The following is a 19,419-nucleotide window of genomic DNA, read 5'->3' as shown; positions in this document are numbered from 1 at the left end:
GTAGACCTATCTCTGAAAGTTTCATTTTCCTAACCTAAACCCTTTCCAAGATAGCCAAAAGTAGCTAAAGTAGAATTTTATCGTATTCACTTTTGTCCTAACTCAATAATATGATTTCGTAGATATTGACCAAATGGGGTATTCAATCATGGCCCTATTTTCTTTTGCTAATATATCTATTCCTCCTCAGGAGCATGGGCGTAGGCAGCATATTGTCTAGGGGGGGGCAGTCGATAGTGTGATGGAGGGCCTTTTATCAACTGCTTTTCCAACCATCTGCTTTTTCAGCCATATATAATGTAAATTTGAAGGTCTAGGGGGGGGGCAGCTGCCCCCCCCCTACGCCCATGCTCAGGAGTAAGCAAGTCTTCATGCAGGATTACCGTTTACTCCATAGAAAGTTCATTAGGGTTATATACTCAAATAAAAATATTAAATTTCTTACCTATATTCATCACCATTAGAACTTATAGGCATTTTTCACATCAATCAGTATCCTTTATCATTAAACTTGACCTTATGATCACGGCGGCTAAAGCAGTGTTGCCACTACGAATTTTCAAAACCTGTGAAAAAATGCCAAAAAACCTGTGAAATTCGTCAAAAAACCTGTGACTACTTTTAGAGCGTGTTCAGGCATTCTTTCATTCTTACTACAGTTTACATTTGTTACTCTGAAGTAGCAGCACTAGAAAGCTACTATCAAAGATGCTTAAACCTGGGAAAATCTGCCTCTGACCCAAAAACACGTCATGGAAAATCGAAAAGCATGCTAACTAGTGGTCTGTTCCTTGCATGAGTTCTGCAAGTATTTCTAGCTTTGACATTAACGCTACATATAAATTACGTGTAGTGCTTTTCAATTTCAATAGATGACAGAAAGATATCGTCATGAGAATGTCAACAGAGCGAAATTCTATATAAATACCACTACCTATTTGAGTTGGCAAGTAAAGGGCCAATCATCGAGACTCATTTTCACCTCGATAATTGCATGATTTTCACGAAAAAGATGTGAGTCGTTGATCTTCGGTACCTATTAAGGACCTATCTGAGTGTGACAAGGTCCAAACGGCTGCAATCACGAAATGTCTATTTTGACCTACGATGACCTACATAGTCTTAAACTTGAAAATGAAATTGTTCAATCTGCATGGAAAAACGTATGATCCCCTCTACACGGTTTTCCGCATAGTGTAATTGCACCTTAAGTTCAGACACACAGGATTTTCCTTAAAGACCATTTGCAAACCTAACAGAAATCCCAATTCCCTGACTAGAAATCTATTCGCAACAACAGGCAGGAACTATCAATTTTTTGGTTCGCGCATTTTCTATCAAACTTTGTAAGTTTCGCGCCATTGCGCAACTTATGATGTGATGAGATAGAATGGCAAATTACGTTGCTTAGATAGAAGTTCGCAAGATAATATAAGGTAAAATAACAATATGTAGTTTGTTGCAAAACAACTTTGTTAAGTTCAGTCTTCATTAACAGATTCCTCCACCAGATTCCGGGATCTAGAACAAAAGAGGTCGATCACATTAACCATTCAGCCAACTGGTTTGTCAAGTGGTTAAAATTGTTTAACAACTCCTCTATCTTGCCGTTTTCTGAACATTTAGAAGTAGCCCTGAGCTACCTAAGGTAATTGTAAGGCTGAATTATCTAGTGAAAAAGTCTTCACTGTATTTTTGTTTAATTTAAGTTAATAGTCGGGGAGCCAAAGTTGAAAAAGTCGTCAAATAACGATTTGTAAAAAACATTTTGGTACATGAGTTCAGACTTTTGGAAGCAATGTTTTTGAACATGCTGATTCCATTTATTTCGGGAATTGCGACCACCAAAGTGCGCTTCATAGTTTAACATGAGGTCAAAGTTTCGACTCAATCATCTATGGTAAAAAATTTAAAACTTAACTTGTTTATTGTTAAGTAGATGACACTGCATCGTTCTCGTGGCTTTGTTATGGTTATGTTTACTGCCATCTGCCATGCTGGTGCAAATTGATGGTTAAAAAGCTAATTCTCTATTATCTGATCCTCAAATGTTTGTTTTTATTAGTATTTCACTTTTTATTGTTTCGCCTCATCTTTCAGGAATCCTTGGTATATAAATTTATAATGCATAGGCTAAAAGTCTTACCAGTTTTGGGGTCAAAGGATAGTTAGAGGCTTACTTAAGTGGTTTAAAAGTAGGGTAAAGGTGCAGATTAGTTCTTCCTGATAAAAGCAACTTATTTCTAACTATTATTCAGTAAATTATAGGGGTGTCCACGGGAGGGGTTTTACGAGGAGCTTGGCTCTTTTGTGAGCTAGCCTAGGTGGTACAGGTTTTTTTCAAGCAGAGTCAAGCGAAGGTGGTACACTCTGACAATACTTGGCTGTCGTCTCTTTCCTCTTTTGTGCGTCAAGAATCTCACTATTTACCATTGCTCTTCAAGTCACTAACTTTATAGCGCATCCAGACTATCCGCTCTCTGGAAAAATGGGATGGAAATCCGGAAAAAGGAATAGCCCTCCAGACTTATCGGTTTTAAAAAAAATATCGGTACAAGTTTATCAGCCATCCTTATCAAATCTGTTTTTCTGAGCCAAAACCTATAGAAAACAATTTTAGAGCCTCAGTTAGACTATTTAACTTTTTTCTATTTTAAACCACATCAGACAACTATTTTTATTTATCACTTATCATGTTTAATCGTCTCCTTTTTCTGGCATTTTTTCCAGAAAAGCTGTCCACACTACAGTCTTCCATCCCATTTTTCCATTTTCGGACCCTCTGATCCTTCCTGCCCAGAAAACGGAAAAAGGGGATGGAAGACCTGTCTACATTTCCAGATTTCCGTCCCATTTTTCCAGAAAGCGGATAGTCTGGACGTGCTATTAGGTGGCACAAAAAAATTTTAGGCTAGGTTGAAGAAGGTTTGGTGGTACCTTCTTTTTGGCCAATACTATGCTGCAATGCCCAATACTATGCCACAAAGTTGTAAAATTGTTCAATGGAGCATTATTATTATTATTTAGGGTGGACTCAAATGGGTTGAGACTCAGGCCTCCAATGCCCATTACCTCCACAATGGAGCATTAAGAATTGTCATTTTCCATCTTTTGAGGGACCAAGACTGAATATGAGTATGATTTACAGAGGCGAAAAAATTGAAAGTGACGGAGGTGGCAAGAAAAGTAACAATCGCAGCCTATGGAAAGAATCCTACTGACTTTAACTCCTTGAATGACTTGCGAGTGCACTTATTCCATAGGAAAAAATCATTAAAAAATCTTCCGCCCACTGAAAACAGCTTTAAATATCACCTCCTTAGAGTTGTATATCAGTGGGGAATCGTTTTACAGGCTATGGAGTCTGAACCAATAGTTTTAGACCCCCTAAATTTCGGATGGGTATACAGTGACGCTTTCGGGGTTATTCCTCTGACAAATTCATTGTCGCAGTGGCCGATTTCTATAAACCGTATTGCAGTTCATTGCAAGTGTAGAAATATGTGTATTGAAAAGTGCTCCTGTGCTGGAATCCGCAAGTGCGACTTGCTTTGTGCTTGTGCTGGGTCATGCGATCTTTCTGAAAGTGACGACGAGTTTGACTAAATAATAACTTAAAAAACATTGCTAAACATATTTAAATTATGTATATTCGACCAATCGTATGTTAATAAAATTGTAAAAAGCAAAAGCTTGTAAAAGCAGTTTGAAGCATATTGAAGCTGTTGTGCTTGAAGCAGGATTTTTTTTTTTTTTTTTTTTTTTTTTTTTTTTTTTACTGATGTGGTAAATTAACGATCGCCTAATGTTTTGGCTAGGTATAAAAAAGACAACTACAATATTCTAGTAGAAAGCTGGACTTAGTCTGAGTGAAATAGAAAAATCAACGAACTTAGTTGCAAAAAACCACCAAGCGCACCTTTGGCGCTTATATTCCCGAGATATTCGTAATCAGCATGGTCGATTTAGTCTAAAACCTCTCTCAAATCACTTGTCCCCCTCAGATTGCTATTTTGTCAGATTTTCAACTTTGGCTCCCCGACTATTAAGATCATGCAGTGTTCCTAAATTTTGAGCATCTCTAAACCTGACGGACCAGAAATCTGCTTTAAAGAATTGTATTTAGCTAGCACAAAGCAAAACTTATTGTAGAAGTAAAATAAGTTGGTAGATCATAATAAAAGAAAAGGGGCATTCGCACGGTAATTTTACCGAGGTCTAAAGCCATCACTAGACATCAAACTTGGTCACCCACCATGGGCGCCCATATGGGGGGGGGGGGGGGGGGGGGGGGCTCTTGCCCCCCCCCTCTGGCTGAATGATGCTGCCTTATTTTTATATTTTTGTTCTGAGATTTCTATTATATAGTATTAAAAGTAGCAATTAGACGAAGTTCGCCCCCCCCCTGGAATTCAGCTTATGGGCGCCCATGTCACCCACATACAGCTCTATACAACTTAGGTTATGATATTACAGTCTTCAAACGGGCAACAGGGGAATGAATTTCAAGTTCTCACAAATCATATTTTCAAAGCACTCCACCTATTTTCTTAGAAACCACGCTAAATTTTGATGATCCGAGTAGAATTTCTGGTAACTTCTAATCTAAAGCAATAGGTACTGATAATTAGCCAGCCACGTTTGTCTTGCACGCAAGGTTTAAACTAGACCGCTCGCATATGATTCTCAAGTAAAAGTAGTAATCAACATTATACTTTGCCCACTTTATGTTCCATCCTGTTTTTCTGGTAGGTACTATTCTAGAGGTCAATACATCTTTCAAAGAGGAACGATAAGGCAATACCGGTCCTAGTGTGATTGATTTTTTGGACAATTGCCTTTAGTCAAGACTAGTTTGTTAGGAATGTGTCGTTGCTAAAGCTAACTCTAATTGGAAAAAAGGGGTATAAAGCTTTTTGTTTTTGATAAGAATTGCACACTGAATGTATCGTTTGACGTGGGCATTTTGTATGAGCCAATCAGAGGTTGTTCAATATACGATAACTTGATTTGTGGTTGTGATTTGAAGAAAAGAAATGGTTATGTTATTTTCTTACGTGTATAGGAATTCCCATGTTATTTGCTTGCATGTATAGGAATTCCAATTTTTTTTGCTTGCTTGTATAGGAATTCCAATGTTATTTGCTTGCATGTATAGGAATTCTCAAGTTATTTGCTTGCGTGTATAGGAATACCTTTGCTATTTGCTTGCATGTATAGGAAGTCCCATGTTATTTGCTTTCATTTATAGGAAATCCCATGAAATTTGCATGCATGAAAAGTAATTCCTTTTTTATATCCTTGAGTGTAGATGAATTCCCTTGTAATTTACTTGCTGTTATATTAATACCTAGGTTATTTGCTAGATAGTATAGGAATTCGCAAGTTATTTGCTTGCATTTATAGGAATTCCCATGTTATTTTATTGCATTTATAAGAATTCCCATGTTATTTGCTTGCGTGTATAGGAATTCCCATGTTATTTACTTGCATGTATAGGAATTCCCATGTTATTTGCTTGCGTGTATAGGAATTCCCAGGTTATTTTCTTACATGTATAGGAATTCCCATGTTATTTGCTTGCCTGTATAGGAATATCCAGGTTATTTGCTTGCATTTATATGAAATCCCATGTTATTTGCGTGGATTTTTATGTATTCCCAAGTTTTTTTGCTTGCTTGTATAGGAATTCCCATGTTATTTGCTTGCATGTATAGGAATTCCCTTGTTATTTGCTTGCATGTATAGGAATTCCCATGTTATTTGCTTGCATGTATAGGAATTCCCATGGTATTTTCTTGCGGGTATAGGAAGTCACATGTTATTTTGTAGCCTGTATAGGACTTACCATGTTATTTTCTTGCATGTATATGAATTCCAATGTTATTTGCTTGCTTGTATAGTAATTCCCATGGTATTTGCGTGCTTGTATAGGAAATCCCTGGTTATTTGCTTGCGTGTATAGGAATTCCCATGATATTTGCTTGCATGTATAGGTACTCCCATGATATTTTCTTGGGTTTTTATGAATCCCCACGTTATTTTGCTTGCGTGTATAGGATTTCTTACGTTATTTGCTTGCATGTATAGGAATTCCCACGTTATTTGCTTGCTTTAATAGGTAGTCCCTTGTGATTTGATTACATATTTAGGAAATCCCACGTTATCTGCTTGTATGTATAGGAACTCGCATACTTTTTAAAGGGCTTATGCCCCCCCCCATGCTATTATAAGAGTGTATGTCTCATTCCTATGCTATTCCAGTAGCTTCTGTTCCTTCCAAAGCTATTATAAGGGCTTTTCCGAAATTTTTGTGTTAAATAAGTAGTTCTTGTATCTTTTAAAAGAGCTTTACGGGGTTTGAGAGACTCGGTTGTCTGATTCCGTGTGATTTTTCTTTACTTGGTGCCCATTGAAAACGAAATTTTTGTGTTAAATAAGTAGTTTTTGTATCTTTAAAAGAGATTTAAGGAATTTGAGAGACTCAGTTGCCTGATTCCGTGTGGTTTTTCTTTTATTAGTGCTCATTAAAAACGAAGTTTTTGTGTTAAATAGGTAGTTTTTATATCATTTAAAATATCTTTAATAGGTTTTAGAGACTCATTTGCTTGATTACGTGTGGTTTTTATTTACTTGGCGCCCATTAAAAATAAAGTTTTTGTGTTAAATAAGTAGTTCTTGTATCTTTTAAAAGAGCTTTAATGAGTATGAGAGACTCGGTTGCCTGATTCAATGTGCTTTTTTTTCTTTACTTGTTGCACATTAAAAACAAAATTTTAGACTGAAAAGTGTTCGATTGGCGGAAGCATGTATTGGCAAGGTTATAGTGGAGGGCGAGGTGCTGGCGAAAACCCCGTGTGGATGAGTTGAAATAAATCTTTTTTAACAAGAAATGACTGAAAAGTGTTTTTGGGGGGGGATGGGTTGATTGCCAGAAGGATGTATTAGCGTAGTTATAGTGGAGGGCAAGTTGCTAGCGAAAACCCCGTGTGGATGAGTTGAAATAAAAAATTTTAACAAGAAATGGCTGAAAAGTGTTTTGGGGGAGATGGGTTGATTGGCAGAAGGATGTATTAACGAAGTTAAAGTGGAGGGCGAGTTGCTAACGAAAAATCACAGCTAAAAAGGTTGTATTACCATAAACTCTAGTTTTTTGTAATAAATGTGTCGAAAATATACGTAGATTGTTAATAGTTGAATTGTAAGTCCTGATTTGGATAAATAAAATAACTTTTTCTAGATACTCTGATAAAAAAATTGTTTTTGACCATAAACTCTAGTTTCCTGTAAGACAATTATGCAAAATACAATTCTCTCGTTCAAATGTGAAACTTAGGCCCATTCTCTGGTTCAAATGTGGAAAAACCCGTGTGAATAAGTTGAAATAGAAATTTTTTAACAAGAAATGACTGAAAGTGTTTTAGGAGAGATGGGTTGATTGGCAGAAGGATGTAATAGCGTAGTTATAGTGGAGGCCGAGTTGCTAAGTTAGGTTAGGTTAAGTTAGGTTAGGTTAGGTTAAGTTTAGACTGAAAACACTTTTCAGTCTAAAATTTTGTTTTTAATGTGCAACAAGTAAAAAAAAAGCACATGGAATCAGGCAACCGAGTCTCTCATACCCCTTAAATATCTTTTGACTGATACAAGAACTAATTATTTAACACAAAAACTTAGTATTTAATGAGCGAAAAGCAGAGAAAAACCATACCGAATCAAGCAACTGAGTCTGTCAAACTACTAAAAGCTCTTCTAATATATCCAAAAACTGCTTATTTAACTCAAAAAGTTAGTTCTTAATGAGAACTAAGTAAAGGAAAACCACACGGAATCAGGCAATTGAGTCTGTCAAACCCCTTAAAGCTCTTTTAAAAGATACAAAAACTACTTATTTAACACAAAAATTTCGTTTTTAATGGGGACCAAGTAAAGAAAAATCACACGGAATCAGACAACCGATTCTCTCAAACCCCGTAAAGCTCTTTTAAAAGATACAAGAACTACTTATTTAACACAAAAATTTCGGAAAAGCCCTTAAAATAGCATAGGAAGGAACATAAGCTCCTGGAATAGCATAGGAAGGAGACATGAACTCTTATAATAGCATGGAAGGGGACATAAGCCCTTAAAATAGCATGGGAATTCCTATACACGCAAGCAAATAGCATGGGAATTCCTATATATGCAAGCAAATAACATGGGAATTCCTATGCAAGCAAGCAAATAACATGGGAATTACTATACACGCAAGCAAAATAACGTGGGAATTCCAATACATGCAAGCAAATAACATGGGAGTTCCTATACAAGTAAGCAAATAACATGGTAATTCCTATACACTCAAGCAAATAACATGGGAATTCCTAAAAAAGCAAGCAAATAACATGGGACTTCCTACACATGCAAGCAAATAACAAGGGAATTCCTATACATGCAAGCAAAGAACAAGGGAATTCCTATACAAGCAAGCAAATAAGATCGGAATACCTATACAAGCAAGCACATAACAAGGGAATTCCTATACACGCAAGCAAATAACTTGGGAATTCCTCTACACGCAAGCAAATAACATAGGAATTCCTATACATACAAGCAAATAACATGGGAATTCCTATACACCCAAGCAAATAACATGGGAATTCCTATACAAGCAAGCAAATAACAAGGGAATTCCTATAAATGCAAGCAAATAACATGGGAATTCCTATACACGCAAGCAAATAACATGGGAATTCCTATACATGGAAGCAAATAACATGGGAATTCCTATACACGCTAGCAAATGACAGTGGAATTCCTATACATGCAAGCACAAAACATGTGGATTAATATACATGCAATCACATAACATGGGACTTACTATACACGCACGCAAATAACATAACAATTTCTATAAATCAAATCCCAACCACAAATCAAGTTATCGTATGTTGAACAACCTCTGATTGGCTCATAAAAATGCCCACGTCAAACGATACATTTATTGTGCAATTCTTATCAAAAACAAAAAGCTTTATGCCCCTTTTTTCCAATTAGAGTTAGCTTTAGCAACGACACATTCCTAATAAACTAGTCTTGACTAAAGGCAATGACACACCGGTTTTTCTGACATGGATTTAACCTAAAAAAAAAAACTTGTATATCATGAAATAGAAATTCAGTAAATTGTGTCAGAAAAACCTGAACCAAAACAGGTTATACCCACCTAACCAGATTGTACCTACCAAACCAGATTATACCTACCAGAAACCTGTTTGGTACGGGGGCGTTGGCAAATCCAGACGAGCATCTCATATATATATACAACTATATACAAAATATTTTATGTTACAACAAACACTTTTCTTTGCAATGAGAAAGCTATTACACCGAAGAAAGCTAGTCAACAATATGGTAAAAGGATAACCGACGGTGACAATAACCTGATGGTGATTGACTTTAAAACAAGCATTTAAATTCTTAATTTCTAATGGTCTGGTACGAATATATTTTCCATGCATTCTTTCGTTTCTTGATATTGTCGACATTGCTTCTTGGCCAATATTTGGAAAAAACGAGTGACGGAATCAAGAAAAGAAAAATACATGGGAAAGGCTTAATATTTTGTTCAAGATACAGAATTTCTACAAAAAAACTCTAAACAATATAAAAAACATAGCACGGCAAGTGGATTAAAACATATTGACCAAAACAATAAAATATCTTGTCTATTCACTTGAAATTCAACAGAATGTGAATTTTATCACAGAATGTGATAAATTTCATCACAGATAACTTTTTGTTAAATCAACCCTTTTCATCGCATAATGAATTTCTACCAACAGGATATGACATTTATTAATTTTCTAGGAAATACTGGTCCTTCTTGTGCATAGTCTATCGTCCAAGATTATTAAAATAAAATTCCCCTACTATTTTTGCAGAGTAGCCAGAACTCCCATCTATCAAGTTGAGAAGAGAGCTCCGTTACCGCTGTGTTGTAATAACTATAATATTGTTATTACCGCTGAACTGTGGTGACTCTCCTCCCTAGCAAGGAATCAAATCCCGGTCTCCCGGTCAAATCCCGGCATTAAAAAATCTATAACCTGTTTTGACTTAAAAAAAAAAGGATTCACCCCACTAGAAAGTGCCAAATACTAGAACTAGCAGCCGCAACTTAGTCAATTTAACCGGAAAATAGGGCAAAAATGCGGAGAACGATTAAAAAGACAATTATTTAACCTATTAGTCTCAGAGGCAATCCTGGCGTGTAGTATACCATTTATCCATTAACATAAAAACAGTCCATAAAAATGAACCGCTAATACGGACTATCAAACAGTTCGTGGTAACGAACTGTAAGTAAGGAGCGACCCGGCTCAATAGTAACCAAATCTCTAAAAACAGAATTTTGATACCAGTAAACATCAAAAGAATTGGATTTTCATGCTGATTTCAAATATTTAAATTTCATCAAGTTTAGTCTTAATCATCAAAAGTTACGAGCCTGAAAAAAATTGCCTAAAAGTGATAAAATCTTAATGAAAATCAAACCACCATATCAGCGTATCAGAGAACCCTACTGTAGAGTTTTCAAGTTCCTACCTGCAAAAATGTGGAATTTTGCCTTTTTTGCCAGAAGAAATTTCACGGATGCGTGTTTATTTGTTTGTTTTTTTCCAGGGGTGATCGTATCGATCCAGTGGTCATAAAATATCACGAGAGGGCTCATTCGAACACAAATTAAAAGTTCTAGTTCCCTTTCTAAGTTACCAAAACAATTGGAGGGCACCTAGGCCCCTCCCACGCTCATTTTTTCCCAAAGTCACCCGATTAAAATTTTAAGATAGCCATATTTTTCAGAATAGTCGAAAACCTAATAAATATGTCTTTGAGGATGACTCAAATACCCCACAGTCCCCTTGGGAAGCGCTCCAGTTTATGAACTTTACCCATTGTTTACATATTAATTAAAACAAACTTTTTCCACAGAATAAGTTTTTCAAAGATAAGTCAAGAACTCCATTAAACCAAAAATGAGCAAAAAATAAAATAAAATAATCTGCCTAGCGTGAAACTACCACAAATCAGCATCGATAAATAAATGAAACACAAAACGAACAGAAATTACAATAAATAACCGAGTCAAATTCAAAACGAGCAAAAATTAACATGAGTAGGGCGCAAAACCCTTATGCCTTCCCAAGGCCAGAAAATAATTTGCACTTTACTGAAAAAATACTTGTGAATACTTATATTTAGTAATCAAAATGTTTATATTATTTGATTTGATAAAGTTATGAAAGTAAAAACATTTATATTTTTTCAGTAATGTGCAAATTTTGTTCTGGCCTTAGGAAGGCATAGGAGGTTTTGAGCCCTGCTCATGTTAATTTCTGCTCGTTTTGAGTTTGACTCGGTTATTTATTATAATATCTGTTTGTTTTGGGTTTAATATATTTATCGATGCTGATTTGTGGTAGTTTCACGCTAGGTAGATTATTTTATTTAAATTTTTGCTCATATTTGGTTTAATTGAGTTATTTACTTCTCTTTGAAAAACTTATTTTGTGGGAAAAAAAATTAAATTAATTTCTGTTCGTTTTATATTGACATAGTCTTTTCACAGAAAAAGAAAATAATACTTTAAATCTTTTCTTTTTTTAAGACTTTATAGTTTGGCCTGCTATTTGTAATCTGGAGAAAAATTTTCAGCAATTTTTAACAACATACACCCTTTTTAAAATCTGGACACGAATAGTAGTGTTTAATTTAGTTTCATACCTCCTCTAGTTGACCTGAAAATTTACTTTCTTTGATAGTTTGGATATACTTACGCTATTTTGATTTGGTTAAATTTTAAGAGCAGAAGTAGCCCCAACAGTTCGAACATAATACCCGCAGTCATTGTTGGGATACTGCTGAGATGCCTATTTGGGAATTAGCATTAAAACAATGCATTTTGATTTAATCTTAAGGCAACATTTAGCTTTTAAACATAATGGACAAATGGGAGGATGGGCGTGGGAGGGGACTAGTTGCCCTCCAATTACTTTCGACTATTAAAAATGGCATTAGTCCTTTCTATTTTATATCGAATGAGCCCTTTTTGAAGTTCCTACGACAACTCCTTCGATACGAAGTGCCCTGGTCTAAAAAAAAAAAAAATAATAATAATAAGAATAAAACATTGTACCCAGATCGATCCTTACTATAAAAATGTCAAGCCTTCCAATCATTTTCGACAATTAAAAAGGGCACTAGCCCTTTCAATTTCCAATCGAATGAGGCCTTTTTGAGTTTCTATGACAACCCTTTCTGTAAATACCTTATATACCCCCAGGGCATAACTTACAACCTTTGCCCTGAGGGCTGTGAGGGGTTGTCATCCTCAAAGACATAATTTCCAGAACTTTCAACTACATTAAACAAAACTGCTATCTCAAAATTTTGATTGGATGCGTTTGGGGAAATAGTGGGTGTGAGAGGGAGGTTAGTTGCCCTTCAATCACTTTCGACTATTGAAAAGGGCACTAGCCCTTTCAATTTCCAATCAAATGTGCCCTTTTGAAGTTTTTACGACAAAACTTTCTATAAAAGCCTTATATGCCTCCAGGGCATAATTTACAACCTTTGCCTTTTGGGTTGTGGCGGGAGGGTTTTTATCCTCAAAGACCTAATTTCCAGAGCTGTCAACTACGTTGAACAAAATGAATGTCTCAAAATTTTGATTGGATGTGTTTTGGAAAATGATGGGCGTGAGAGGGGGATTAGTTGCTCTCCAATCACTTTCTACTATTAAAAAGGGCTTTACACGTTTCAATTTCAAGTCGAATGAGCCCTTTTTGAAGCTTCTAAGACAACTGTTTCTCTAAGAACCTCATATGCCCCCAGGGCATAACTTACAACCCTTGCCCTGAGGGCTGTGGGGGGGGGGGGTGTCATCCACAAAGACATAATTTCCAGAACTTTCAACATGTAGAAAAAATTGGCCATCTCAAAATTTTGATTGCATGTGTTTGGGGAAATGGTGGGCGTGAGAGGGGGATTAGTTGCCCTCCAATTACTTTCGACTATTAAAAAAGGCACTAGCCATTTCAATTTCAATCGAACAAGCCCTTTTTGAAGTTTCTACGACAACGCTTTCCATAAAACCTTATATTTTCCAGGGCATAACTTACAACCCTTGGCCTGAGGGCTGTGGGGGAGTGGTGGTTGTCATCCTTAAAGACCTAATTTCCAAAAATTTCAACTACATTCAACAAAATGGCTATCTAAAAATTTTAATTGGATGTTTTTGGGGAAAAGGTGGGCGTGAGAGGGGGGTTAGTTTTACTCCAATCACTTCCTACTATTATAAAGGGCATTAGCGATTCCCAATCGAATGCTCCCTTTTTCAAGTTTCTACGACAAAGCTTTCAATAAAAACCTCATATGCCCCCAGGGCATAACTTTTAACCCTTGCCCTGGGGGCTCTGAGGGGGAGGGGTTGTCATCCTCAAAGACCTCAAAAAATCAAAAGGTTGCCATCCTCAAAGAATTTTCAACTACGTTGAACAAATGGCAATCTCAAAATTTTGAATGGATGTGTTTGGATAAATGGTGGGCGTAAGAGGAAGGTTAGTTGCCCTCCAATCACTTTCGATTATACAAAAATGCTACTAGCTCTTTGAATTTCCAATCGAATGATCCCTTTTTGAAGTTTCCACGACAAAGCTTTCAATGAAAACCTTATATGCCCCCAGGGCATAACTTATAACGCTTGCCCTGAAGACTATTAAAAAGGGCACTAGCCAATCCAATTTCCAATCGACTGAGCCCTTTTCTAAGTTTCTACAACAACTCCTTCGATACGAAGTGCCCTGGTATGGAAGAAAAAAAAAGATAATAATACATTGTGCCAACATCGTTCTTTACTTAGGCAGCGCGACTTCCAGTAGGGATTTCTTTTAGTGGGGAGGGGGGCCGGAGGAGCAGACTACGTCGGAGGATCTTTCCATGTAGGATATTGTCATGGGGGAAGGGACATTTCTGTGACGGGGGCCGCTGGATTTACCAGCATTATTGAAAAAAAAGATAAGAAATTCTATAAAAAAAGTTAGTTCAACCGAAAGTAAAGAGCAACATTAAAACTTAAAACTAACAGAAACTATTACGTATATGAGGGGTTCTCCCCCTAGTCAATACCTCGCTCTTTACGCTAAAGATTTTTTAGTACTTTCAAAAAAGCTAAATATTCTAACTAAACGGCCTTTGTGATTCAGGGGTCATTGAGAAGGAATAGGAACAAAATTTGGACTTTAGCGTAAAGAGTGAGCTTTTGGCGAGGGGGAGAACTCCTCATTTACGTAATAAAAATATACGAATATAGAAGTTCGTTACGTAAGTTATTTCGTAAGTTACGTCAGATCAAAATTTCGAGAAAGCCATTTAGCCAAAAAAAGTAAAATTAGTATGCAAATTCCATTTTTATTATTCATGTACGGTGAGCCAAACGGTCAAAGCTGCATGTACGGTCATGTACGGTCAAAGCTGCATTAATTCAAAAACGTTCAGAAATTAAATTTAAAAAAAACAAGTTTTTTTAACTGAAAGGAAGGAGCGATATTAAAACTTAAAACGAACAGAAATTATTCAGTGTAAGGAAGGGGTTGTTCCCTCCTCAACGCCTTGCTCTTTATGCTAAAATTTTTAATTGTCTTAAAAAATATAGTTGTGAGAAAGATTCAAACTTCAACGTAAAGAACGTATCAACATATATATATATATATATATATATATATATATATATATATATATATATATATATATATATATATATATATATATATATATATATATATATATATATATATATATATATATATATATATATATATACAGCATACCCGTTCCCTCCTGATCTCACATCTTGAACGGCGAATATCCAGCTCTTATGCTTTGATTGTTAAATCCACTCTGAAATTTATCCGTCCACTACTGGCAAGTATTTACAACGCTACCGCTCTGCCACATATATTATATGTGACCCCTTTCTGGAATTTATTAGCAAACCGTGAAAAGTCTAAAATCCGCTCTATATTTTTCTGTTTTGCAAAGTACCTACTAAAATTGCAACCTTGGACAAAAAATATTTTCTGATTCAGCGCTATAACCTAGCGGACCCAAATCTAGCTGTTCAGACACTTATTAGCCGGCAAAAAACAAAACCAGCAATTCTAAAGCACGAGTGGGCAAGTTTGCTTGTTTAATTTTCCCTTTTGTTTCCCTTTTTATTTTTTTTTTTATTTTTTTTTATTTTTTTCTCCTTTCAAAAGTTGTTGTCTTTATTGCTATTTTCGAAGAAGTTGTTGTTTCTGTTGTAATCTTTGAGTATGCTATCTTTCAGTTTCCACTTTTCGTACTATTTTGTATACTATTTAAGAAGTTGTTGCTTTTGTTGTTATTATTATCGTTTTGTTCCCTCTTTTCGTATTTTTGTATACTCTGTCATTGTACATTTATTGTATATGAGGGGTTTTCAATATATATTATATTATATATTATTATTATATATATATATATATATATATATATATATATATATATATATATATATAATATATATATATATATAATATATATATATAAAAAAAAATATATATATATATATATATATATATATATATATATATATATATATATATATATATATATATATATATATATATATATATATATATATATATATATATATATATATATATATATATATATATATATATATATATATATATATTGTTTATTGAACCATTTTTTGCGAAGTTCGAAATTCGATTTAAAGAGTCGAGTTTCAGGAGACGGTAGCTCTCCTCACATTTAGGGCATGTATATGTGTGTCAGTGTGTATGTGTGTTTTTGAGTTTGTGTGATTGTATATATGCGTGTATGTGTGTACGCTTGTTTGTGTGTTTGTGTGTGTGTGTGTACGCGTGTAAGTGTGTGTGTGTGTGTGTACGTGTGTCAATGTGCCTGGAAATCAATTCTTATCTTTTTGCTTTCGACTAGAACCTCACAGCTTAAGGCCAATCCCAGGTACATGTGTTGGCTCCCCTTTTATAGTATTCATGTGTATTTAACTTGTATTTTATTCACCGAATATTTGAATTTCGTTCAGGAACTAAAGGTTTCATATTTCTTACAGGATAACCAAACGAGCTATGACAACCAGTTTAAAAACAAGTTGATTATGTTACCTAGTATTTTTGCTCCGGATTGCTCTTTAGAGTGAGTAAATAGGCAGAAGTTAAAAGCAAATCATGTTTTTATCTCTGCCTTTGGAATATTTGTCGTTTGATCTTTCACAATTTCCAAAATTTAAAATTCGTAACTTGCAATTTTCAGAAACAGCAAGAATGTCAAAAGTACAAAATTGAATTTTAACTCAAATACATTCAGAGCTAATGACAATCAATAAAACCACATAACAATAAAATCAAACTTCAGGCAGCAGTACTATTCGTGTTTCAATTTCTAATGTCATAAATGTCATTAAATTTGTCAATAGATGAAGAGGGACTAATACCCAATAGACCTCAATCCTTACGCTAAAGTTTGGTAAGTGATATGCTAAAAGCATTTGATAGTTGTGCATAACCAACGGAAACTTAAAGGTACTTTGCTCACCAATTTCGTTTCAAAACCTTCGAGCTATCAATTTGATTATTTCAATCAAATTAGAATAAATGAACTCTTTTATTCTCAAGGCTGTGTAATATTTTTTTTTCTAAACTCTTTATCACACTGCTCTTAAGTAAAATTATTCATTCTTGAAGTAGCGAAAAGAAGCTACTTTAGCGTAAAGAGTGAGAATTCAAGGACGAGGTTGCAACTGCCCTATCCAATTGGATAATATCTGTTTATTTTAAATAACAGTGTTGTTCATAACTTTTATTAGAAGACAACTGTTTTTTTTTGTTTTTTTTCTGCTCCTTCATAATATTCATATTCCTTTTAACATCATAATCAGTGTAATATAAATGAGGGTAGATCACGCCCCAAAATACGGTTTCTTTACACAGAAGTTCAGCTTTAGAATAACTATGCTTTGAAAAAAAAAATTGCAAGTGGGGAAATGATAGAAGGTCATGAGAAGATCCAACCAATTTTTCACACCTACTTATTTTCAAAGTTACAGCTTGAAAACTTGGGCTAAAAAGAACCTAATAAACTAAAACATAAGCCCTGAAAACGGGACAAAAATATTAGTTCCTCTCCCTTTAAATATAGGCTGAAAAGAGCCAAAATACTTTTTTCTGAAGAACTCGAAACTTAAAATGGTAAGTCCCTGGGTCAAGGATACGCATGGGTCTCCCAAAAATAGGGCCACTAGAAACAACCGCTTTTTTGGACTGGCTTGAAACTTACATAATCAAGTTTTTGGGCACAAGAAAGAAATGTGAAGAAAATTTACTACCATCCTCCCATAAAAAGGTCTAAAATGTCTTTGTTTTGTTTTTTACCTGGGGCCCAGACTTCCATAAATTGAAGCATGGTCCGAAAACTTTGGTCAATGTTTGCTGAAAATCTTCTAGAATCATCACCACGATTGAAGGTTTTTTTAAGAGAGTAAGTTGTTCGTTAGCCCTGGAATGGACCGGACAATTTGCTGTCGTTGATTAGTTTTAAACTTTAAGCCATGAGTTCCTTGGCCAAGGGGAACAAAATGTAAATAAAAAATGATGGTAAGGGACTACAAATATGGGATCAAAAAAGGCCAAAGAGTTTTTCTTCTGATGGGCTCAGAAGAAAGTTCTCGTGTCAAGAGGACGAAAATGAACATGACAAATAGAGAAAAAATATTCATATCCATACGAAGAGGTCCATAAAACTCCCACAAGTTTCTTGACCAAGTGCAAAATTTAAAAAAAATGTTTGAGGCACAGACCCCCAAAACGGGGTTCTTTGAACCCAGTTTTGATTCACGAGGACCTCAGTTGGCCAAAACAACTAAAAAAACTACATTGATTTACAAGAAAATGGGGCCTAAATACAGGAATTGCACCTTATTTCTGGATGGGTTGTAACTTGCGGTATGGAGTCACGCGCTCCTATCAAACTGACAGCCCCTAAGAGTTTCGAATCCTTGTAACTTCTATCCGCTTAGGTTTCATTAATTGATTAATAGTAATTTCTGTTTGTTTTAAAATGTTACTATATTTCTGATAGTTTTAGGTTTTCATATGGCTCTTTGCTTTTCTTTGAAAATTTCTGTTTCTTAGAAAAATATTTTTCAATTGAATTAAAAATAAGCCAATTGACCCATTTCAACGAATCAAATTATCAAAAATTATAAATGCATGAGTTTCTTACATATATCTATACACAAAGATTTACATAAAAACTAGATTTACATAACATGCCCAACAATTCTCAATGTCCTCTATTTTTACCATGCGACACCCATTGAACTGTCTAGCAGATCTGTGTAAATCTAATCTATTGCTTTACGCTAAGAATATTTGTGTAATAACAATGCAGTCGTTCTCCCTTTATAGTGCACCATGTTACATGCTTGACCCAAATACATTTTTTTTTTTTCAAATCAAGAAGTGCTAGACGTAATATGCACTCTCCATATGGAAAGGACTCTTACTAAAAACAGGAATATTCGGCCCTAAGAATGCCCTTTTTAAGGCTTCATCCCCCTCTTTCCCCACAAAAAGACCCACTGTCTTTCCTCCTCCCCCAATAGCTGATCCGCAATGATGTAATATCGTGCAAACGTTATTAAAACGGCATGCAAGTTTTGTATATCAGCCTTTCATTTTGTGTAGCCTATGTATATGTTTTGGAACGAACACAGCACCATACCACAGGAATAGCCAGAAAAATCTAGAGGAATGTTATATAGATTTTTATTATTTAATATTTAATTTCTGATTTTTCTTTCGTGGCTCAAATTAGCAGAAATGGATATTTTGAGGCAAAAAATTTTTATTGCAGCACAAAAATAGAGATCGTTACATTACCGTTGTATGATACCTTTTGCTATATAAAATGGGCAGTAATAATATAATTTCAGCTTGAATGAGTTTCTCCCAATATCGTACAACCAATAGTTCTATATTACCACCTCTTGGAAAACAAATAAGTAACACAATAAATTTCGTTTGTTTGCAAATAAGAAATGAAACGAATGAATATTTTGTCGATATATTACCTTTTTATTGCTAATTGTAAGAAAGGGAAAGTCTTTTGACGCATTTTTTGGTATCGAATTGCGTTTTTTGACAAAGTTGCTCTTTGCTTACATTTCATATTTAGATGAATTTATATATATATATATATATATATATATAATATATATATATATATATATATATATATATATATATATATATATATATATATATATATATATATATATATATATATATATATATATATATATATATATAT

At 34.8% G+C, this 19,419-nt stretch overlaps 1 protein-coding gene across 1 annotated transcript in view; it reads left to right on the top strand.

Annotated features, from left to right (window-relative positions):
* The window catches only part of LOC148956514 (metabotropic glutamate receptor 3-like), a 222,882-nt gene that overhangs the window by 122,925 nt on the left and 80,538 nt on the right, over positions 1 to 19,419 (top strand). The gene's annotated exons all lie outside the window — the stretch shown is intronic.

Source organism: Artemia sp. Qi Xiang Cuo, chromosome 1 (genome assembly GCF_049724085.1).
Source record: "Artemia sp. Qi Xiang Cuo chromosome 1, ASM4972408v1, whole genome shotgun sequence".
Classification (NCBI taxonomy): Eukaryota; Metazoa; Arthropoda; class Branchiopoda; order Anostraca; family Artemiidae; genus Artemia; species Artemia sp. Qi Xiang Cuo.
Note: the sequence above shows the minus strand (reverse complement) of the source record. Positions and strands in the feature narration are given on the sequence as shown.